Source organism: Dipodomys spectabilis, unplaced genomic scaffold (genome assembly GCF_019054845.1).
Source record: "Dipodomys spectabilis isolate Male_0828 unplaced genomic scaffold, ASM1905484v1 ptg000009l, whole genome shotgun sequence".
Lineage (NCBI taxonomy): Eukaryota > Metazoa > Chordata > Mammalia > Rodentia > Heteromyidae > Dipodomys > Dipodomys spectabilis.
In genome coordinates, this window is record NW_024870686.1 from 211553 (window position 1) to 218549 (window position 6997).

Below are 6997 nucleotides of genomic sequence, written 5' to 3' on the forward strand. Positions count from 1 at the left end.
GTATAGAGTTTCCAGGCATGGCTGCTTGAGATTGGCCTGTTTTCACTCCTTGGGTTTGCTCCGGGTGAATAAGTGTATGTTGGAATTTCTCAGCATTATATGGTTATGCCCAGGAGTGAGCTAGGTGGTATGGTCAGTGGGTCCATCCGCATGGAGGAGGGTTGCGCTTCTCATCTGGACACTGTACCCCTTCTCCCCCAACACATACAGAGACTCAGGTTGCCATTCTTTTTTAATTTAAATTTTATTGTAAAGGTGATGTACAGAGGGGTTAGTTACATAAATAAGGTAATGAGTTCATTACTTTTTTTCTTTTTTATTGTGAAAATACTGTACAAAGGGTTTACAATTACATGGGCAAGATAATGAGTACATTTCTGATCAAGCATTGCATTGTAGCCTCCTCCTTTGTTTCCCCTTCCCATCCCATCCTCCTCCCCCCCCCCAACCCTCCTCCCCTCACCCCTACCAAAGTTGTAAAGTTGGTTTTCGACATAACGACTTGGACATCTCATTGTTGCAATGGATCCACCTGTATCCCTATTTAAACGATTTGTATTTTCCCTTCCCCTCGACAAATTATAACAACATCAAATACAGTGAAAGCAGGGGTTATACCGTGGGGGAGAGACATACAAAGCAACAAAGAAATAATCTTATAAAAGTGTTAGAAACAATCACATGAAAGAAAAAAACATATATCTTAGGGTTCATTTCCCTAACATCAACTTATCTGACCTTTTCTGCTTGACTCAGACATATACTAGTTATTGCAAATAAGGGAAACCATGGGACCTATGTTTCTTTGGGCCTGGCTTACTTCACTTAATATAATTTTTTCCAAGTCTTTCTATTTCCTAACAAATGGGGCAATGTCATTCTTCCTAACAAATGGGTCAAAGTCATTCTTTCTGATGGAGGCATAGAATTCCATTTTGTATATATACCACATTTTCTTGATCCATTCATCTACCGAGGGGCATCTGAGTTGGTTCCATATCTTAGCTATGGTAAATAATGCTGCAATAAACATAGTCGTGCTGGTAGCTTTAATGTGGTCTTGTTTGTGAACATTTGGGTAAATGCCCAAAAGTGGGATTGCTGGGTCATAGGGGAGCTCTATGTGGAATCTTTTGAGGAACCTCCATACTGCTTTCCAAAGTGGTTGAACAAGTTTACACTCCCACCAACAATGCAGTAAGGTTCCCTCCTGTCCATATCCCCTCCAGCATGTTGTTATTAGAGTTCTTGATTATAGCCATTCTAACTGGGGTGAGGTGATATCTCAATGTTGTTTTGATTTGCATTTCTTTTATGGCTAGGGAGGTTGAGCATTTCTTCATGTGTCTATTGGCCATCCTTCTTTCCTCTTCAGAGAAGTTTCTCTTTAGTCCACTTGTTTAATGGGCAGTTGTTTCTTTGAAGATTTGTTGTTGGGGGATTTAATTTTTTGAGTTCCAGATATATTTTAGATATGAGACCCTTGTCCGTTGTGTGGCTAGTGAAGATCTTCTCCCAATCCATGGGCTTTCTATTGATCTTGCTAGCTATGTCCTTTGCCATGCAGAAGCTCTGCAATTTCATGCAATCCCATTTGTCCAACCTTTCTTTGATTTGTTGTGTTTCTGGGTCTCTATTAAGAAATTTTCCTCCTGTGCCAAGGAGACCTAGGGTTTCTCCTATTCCATCCTGTAATGTTTTCAGAGTGTCAGCTCATTACTTTTTGAACAGTGTTACACCTCCTTTATTTTCTCCCACCTTACCCCCTTACCCTTTCCTCACCCCAAGTTGTATAGTTGTTTTCCAAGTAGTGTCTAGTGAGTATCATTGTTTTTTTTTTTTGGGGGGGGGGGTCTGGTCGTAGGGCCTGAACTCTGGGCCTGGGTGCTGTCCCTCAGCTCTTCAGCTCAAGGCTAGCGCTCTACCACTTCAGCCACAGTGCCACTTCCGGCTTTTTTCTTTTTTCTTATGTGGTGCTGAGGAATCGAACCTAGGGCCTCATGCATGCAAGGCAAGCGCTCTACCACTGAGCCACCTTCCCAGCCCCGTGGTGGCCATTCTTGATGGGTCCTAGCAGAACTTTTCTTCTTCTTCTTCTTCCTCTTCCTCTTCCTCTTCCTCTCCCTCTTCTTCTTCTTCTTCTTCTTTTTCCTCTTCTTCTTCCTCTTCCTCTTCCTCTTCCTCTTCCTCTTCCTCTTCCTCCTCTTCTTCTTCTTCTTCTTCTTCTTCTTCTTCTTCTTCTTCTTCTTCTTCTTCTTCTTCTTCTTCTTCTTCTTCTTCTTCTTCTTCTTCTCCTTCTCCTTCTCCTTCTCCTCCTCTTCCTCCTTCTCCTTCTCCTCCTCCTCTTCCTCCTCCTCCTCCTCCTCCTCTTCCTCCTCCTCCTCTTCTTCCTCCTCCTCCTCCTCCTCTTCCTCCTCCTCCTCCTCCTCTTCTTTTGGTAGGTTGTGGGGCCTGAATTCTGGGCCTGGGCACTGTCCCTCAGCTCTTCAGTTCAAGGCTAGCACTCTACCACTTGAGCCACAGGACTACTTCCGGCTTTTTCTGCTTATGTGGTGCTGAGGAATTGAACCCAGAGCCTCATGCATGCAAGGCAAGAACTCTACCACTGAGTCACCTTCCCAGCCTCAGGATCTCACAATTTCCTAACAAATTTTGGAATGAATTGTGAGGAGGGGTTGTGGGATTTTGTTCTCCAGAGAACTTTTACCAAGCCTGAGCTAATTAGTTTTGGACCTGCTTTAAGGCAAGGGATAGATTGAATAAATGATGATCTGAAAATACCTTTTGTAATAGACTCATGGTATGTATGACTTAGTATACAGATTTATCAAGTCTGTGATGGACTGTTTTGTTTTTGAGACAGAATCTTATAAGATCTTACTTACAGGCTGGACTTGAAATTGTTATGCTCCTGCCTTAGACTCCTAAGTGTTGGTTTTATGGGTATATAATACTATGCCTGGTGCTTAACAAAAAGTGCTTAAAATCTATTCAATTTTATTTAAACAGAAGTTTTTAGAAATCTGTTTTTAATTTTTAAAAATTTAATTGTATTTTTTAGACAAAGTCTTGCTATTTAGCTCAGGCTGGCCTTGAACTCTTTAGTGAACCCAAGCTAGTCTTCAACTTGAGATTTTCCTGCCTGTGCTTTGTGAATGCTGAGATAAAAGGTATGTATCACCATAACCAGTTAAAAACGTTTTTTTCCTTTTTGATGGTACTGGGTTATGAACTGAGGGCCTTGGGCTTGCTAAGCATACCTCCCAACCTCAAAGGTATTCTTGCATGTTTTTGGGTTCCGATTTTTAATGTGACAGAGTAAGAAAATGATATGGGATATTGAGTAATAATCAAATAAAGTCTTATTAGGAGAGGCGATAAGGGACCCGGAAATTACACCTCAATAATTATTTACTATACAGATTTCACAAAGTATTATGAAGATTTTTTTTTATGCATAAGGTCTGATACCTTACTTACACTTTCTTATTTTGAGTAAATTTCAAGGTCAACCCTTTGAGTTCAATGACATTTTAGAGGAGGAAGTTGAAACAGCAAAGTTAAGGGATTATCTAGGATCACAAGTCTGTAAGCTATGACAGCAGAATCCAAGTGATCCCAAGTCTTTTTTGTGTTTTTAAATAGCAGGCCAATTGAAAAGTCATTTAATTTAAAACACATACGCATGCATGCACACACAGAAACAGGCACATACTTTTATTTCTATATAGTCTTCTAGGAATATACATTACCAATCAGAAATTACACAACTATATTAGGCCTGTTCACTTTGTAGTTGTAGAATGAAGCAGTGTATTAGCTTTGTGTTACTGTAACAAAATACCTGAGGTAAATAACTGAAAGAAAGAAAGGTTTATACTGCCTCATGGTTTTAGAAGTCTCAGTCCATGGAGATTGGCCCTATTGCTTTGGGCCTGCTTTAGGCCCAGTGCATCACGGCACTGGGAGTAAACAGGGAGACCTGTTTACTTCTTAGGGCCCAAGAAGTAAAGAAAGAGACAGAAGTCAGGCACCAGTGGCTCACGTAATCCTAGCTACTCAGGAGGCGGAGATCTGAGGATTATTGATCAAAGCCATCCTGGGCAGCAAAGTCTGTGAGACTCTTATTTCAAATACACCACCAAAAAACTGGAAGTGGCACTGTGGCTCAAGTGGTAGAGCTCTAGCCTTGAGCTGAAGAGCTAAAGGACAGTGCTCAGGCCCAGCGTTCAAGCCCCATGACCCACAAAGAAAAAAAAAAAAAAGAGAAGGGAAAGGCTGGGATCCCCATATTCTTTCCAAAGGCAGCCCCCTTTGGCCCAACTTTCTTTCACTAGACTCCCCACCTCTAAAGATTCCATTGCCTCCCAATAGTGCCACAGATAAGGGAAAGTCAAGATTCAAGCTGTACCAAATGGTATAAAAGTCCTGTTATCCAGAAATCTAAATTCTTGTCTCTGGATATGTTGACATATAAAATATTTACTAGTAAGAGTGCCACCTCCAATAAAGAAAAGAGGAGACTTTTTTTTTTTTTTGTGGTTGTGGGGCTTGAACTCGGAGCCTGGGCCTCTCTGTGCTCAAGGCTAGCACTCTACCACTTCAGCCACAGTGTCACACCCAGATTTTTTAGTGGTTAATTGGAGATAAGAGTCTCTTAAGAGGACTTTTCTGCCCTGGCTGGCTTTGAACCATGATCCTCAAATCTCAGCCTCCTGAGTCGTTAGGATTACAGGTGTGAGCCACCAGTGCCCAGCCAGAGGAGACTTGTTTTTTTTTTTTTTTTTATAATTTAAATCACATTTAGACTTAAAAAAATAATAACTAGATTTAACCCCAGAGGAATGAGTCAGTTCTTTATATCTTTGGTCTCAACTCTTTTATGTCACAAGAGTGGAAGTTTCTGGAGGAAGTTTTTATTTGATTTAGATTTTTCTGGTTTTAGGTTCTAAAATAGAGAATAGCGGTTGTCATTTATGATGTATGATGCTAGATTCAAGATTTAGTTGAGCTAACCAGGTGCCAGTGGCTCATGTCTTTAATCCTAGCTATTCAGGAGGCTAAGATTTGTAGATCATGAGTTGAACCAGCCTAGGCAGACAAACCTGAGACTTTCCACCTCCAATTAACCAGAAAAAGTTGAGAATTAGAGGTGTTGCTCTAGGGGTAGAGTGCCAGACATGAATGAAACAGCCAAGTAAAGAGCATAAGGCCCTGAGTTCAAGGCCCAATGCCAGCATAAAAAAAAACAAAAACCAGTCAAACCCAACAACAAAAATAACCAAATTGGGTGAGTTGGGGAAAAGGGTCAAAGGTGATGGCTTGGGGTTTGGGTGCAGCTCATGATAGAGCGCTTGCCTAGTAGTGTGAGGGACCCAGTTCCATTCCTAGCACTGCAAAATTATATCCTTAATTATGAAGATACTAACTTAGAATTTCCTAATTTCCTTTTTTTCTGTTAGGAAAATCATGCTTGGTAACTTCCAGTAACAAGTGGATATTTTCTGGGGGCTAAAGTGGATATTTTCTTCAGGCTGTGAGATAAGGGAATCAGTGAGTTATTATGAAGATCATTTCATGATTATAGGTTTTTGAAGCTATATTGAGGTATAATTGACCTGTAACCAACTGCCAATAAAGTATTCAATTTAAGTGTTCACATATATGCCCTGTGAAATTATTACCACAATCAAGATACTGTAATGAACACGTGCATCATGTCCCTAATTACTTATACCTCTTGATAATCTCTCCTTGTTATTTTTTTCTGGGACATCACTCTCCCATTCCCAAATACCACTAGTCCTTTGTCACTCTAGGTCTGCATTTTGAAGAATTTTATACACAGCACACTATGTACTCCTGTCTCGCTTTCTTTTTATTCAGAATAATTATTTTGAGACCTATCTATGTTTTTTTGGTCTATGTGTGGTTCATTTCTTCTCATGGCTGTTCAGTATTCCATGATACCACTATATAATAAGTTTTTGTTTATTCATGTAGGATAGCTGGGTAAGAACATTAATTTGTGTGTGTGTGTGTGTGTGTGTGTGTGTGTGTGTGTGTGTGTGCATGTGCGCCAGTCTTGGGACTTGAACTCAGGGTCTGAGCACTGTCCCTGAGCTTTCTTCTTCTTCTTTTTTTTTTTTCTCAAGACTAGCACTCTACCCTCTATCACTTGAGCCATAGCTCCACTTTTTGATGGTTAATTGATGGTTTTAATTGGACGCTCATGTACTTTTCTGTCTGGGCTGGCTTCAAAACTCAATTCTTAGATCTTAACCTCATGAGTAGCTAGGGTTACAGGCATGAACTACCAGTACCTAGCTCAACCATTAATTTTATTCATGGAGAAGCAGAAGCCAAATGAGAGGAAGTGTCCCCAGAAGGGGGGGCTTAGGCAAAGTTTATAGTGTATTTGGTGGTGGTGGGGGGAGTGATAAGAAAAAATAGCCTGTTATTCTGAGATTCTGTACTACAGGCCTGGCATTTTGCAGTTTGGCTTGTCTTCTTTTGCCTGGAATGACCTTTCCGTTGACATCTTTAACCATCTATCTGTGAATCTATAGTGATGTTAGGAGATTCTCTTCTCTTTTTAAAAAAATTTCACTTTTTTCCTTTTGTCTCCTTCCTCCTCTTCCTCTTCCTCTTGACAGTCTTTTACCACTGAGCTACATCCCTTGCATTAACATTAGAAAATTTCAAGAAAGTTTATATAGAATTTTACCTACATGTTTATACATTATTTTATGTTATTGATAAACAGGTTTTATATCCTTGATATCTTAGTCTATTTTCTGTTGCTGTAACTAATACCACAGGCTGGCTAATTTGTAAAGAAGAGAGGTACAGTTCTAGAGGTGGGGCATCTAAGAGCATGCCCACTGGCATCTGGTGAGGATCTTTGGAGTGCATCATTACATGGTGGAGGCCCTTGCCTCCATGAGTAAACATGCTTCCTCAGATCTCTCTCCACAGAGCTACTGATGCTTAACGG